We start from the raw sequence: 1651 nt of genomic DNA, 5'->3' as shown, positions 1-1651 counted from the left end.
AAGACTCTGTGCGCATGTTTTAGCGTGATAAAACAAATGATGTTGGAGTTCAACATCTCAGCCATTCGGCTATCATAATTCTTCATTGCCCCTCTTCAACCACACACTATGCCAATATATATGAAACAAATCTTTTGAAAGATAAATATTCGAACATATGCCTACAACGAAATATTCTGGTAAACATTATAAGCTCTGCCCTCCTGAAAAANGAACCCCTATACTGATTTTGCTGCCGAGGTGGATGAGTTCACACTTCTCTACATTATATGTCATCTGCCACCTACCTGCCCAATCACCTAACCTTTCTATGTCTCGCTGCATTTTTTAAACGTTGCCCTCCTTGTTGACACTTACTGCAAGTTTTGGGTCATCCGCGAATTTGGATATATTAACTTCGATGTCCTCATCGAGATCGTTGATACAGATGTTAAATAGCTGAGGCCCAATGACTGATTCTTTTCGCACTCCGCGAATCACATCCCGCCAATCAGAAAAGGACCAGTTTTTCCCTATTCTTTGTTGCCTACACGTTAACCATTCCCCAATCCACGTTAATATGCTCCCACCAATTCCATGGGCCCCTATCTTTTGGACAAACCTTTTATGCAGCACCTTATCGAATGCCTTCTGGAAGTCCAAACAGACCACATCCACTGATTCACCCTTATCTAGATTACTGGAAATGTCGTCAAAAAACTCTATGAGATTTGACAAACATGACTTCCCTTTTGTAAAGCCATGTTGGATTGGCCTGATTATATTGTGCCGATATCGCACGACCACATCCTTAATCAACGATTCAAAAAAATTTCCTATCGCTGCTGTGAGACAAACTGGCCTATAGTTCCTCAACTTTACCTTTCAACCTTTTTAAAATAGTGGTGTGGCATTTGCGATCTTCCAATCCTTGGGGGCTCTTCAGACACAAGGCCTCCACTATCTCATACGCTCCATCTTTTAAAACCCTGCGATGGAAGCAATCTGGACCAGGGAATACGTCACTTTTTAGTGCTAACGTTTTCCCAAGTGCCAATCCTCTACTAATGAAAATTTCCCCAGTTGATCACTGTCCTGATGCCTTTGGTTCATCTATATTGTTGGCAGACTTGTGTCTTCCAAGGTGAAGACAGATGCAACGTACCCATTTAGGGCATCTGCCATGTCTTTGTCCCCCAATATAACTTCTCCCACCTCTGACTGTAGTGGACCTATATTTACCCTAACTAGTCTATTCCCCTTAATACAGTTGTAAAAACTTTTACAATCAGACTTAAAGTTCCGAGGTAGCTTACCCTCATACTCCTTTTTCACGCTCTTAATGAGCTTTTTTGTTTTATTTTGCTGGTTTCTAAAACTCTCCCAATCTTTAGATTTGCTGCTTTTCTGGTCAGTTTTATAAGCCTTTTCGTTTAATTTGATGTTGTCCCTAACTGCACTGGTTTGCCAAGGATGAACATCTTTCTCTTTAGTTCTCTTTTTTCTGCAAGGGAATATGCGAAAGCTGAGAATTTTGCTCTACATCTTAAATATTTGCCACTGTTGGTCTACATTTTTACCTGTTAATCTTAGTCTCCAGTCTATTTTACCTAAATCTTTCCTCATATCTACAAAATTTGCCTGATTTAAATTCAAAATACTTGCCTCGGAC

The sequence above is a fragment of the Callorhinchus milii genome, unplaced genomic scaffold, assembly GCF_018977255.1.
Source record: "Callorhinchus milii isolate IMCB2004 unplaced genomic scaffold, IMCB_Cmil_1.0 Scaffold102, whole genome shotgun sequence".
Lineage (NCBI taxonomy): Eukaryota > Metazoa > Chordata > Chondrichthyes > Chimaeriformes > Callorhinchidae > Callorhinchus > Callorhinchus milii.
This window is presented reverse-complemented; position numbering follows the sequence as displayed.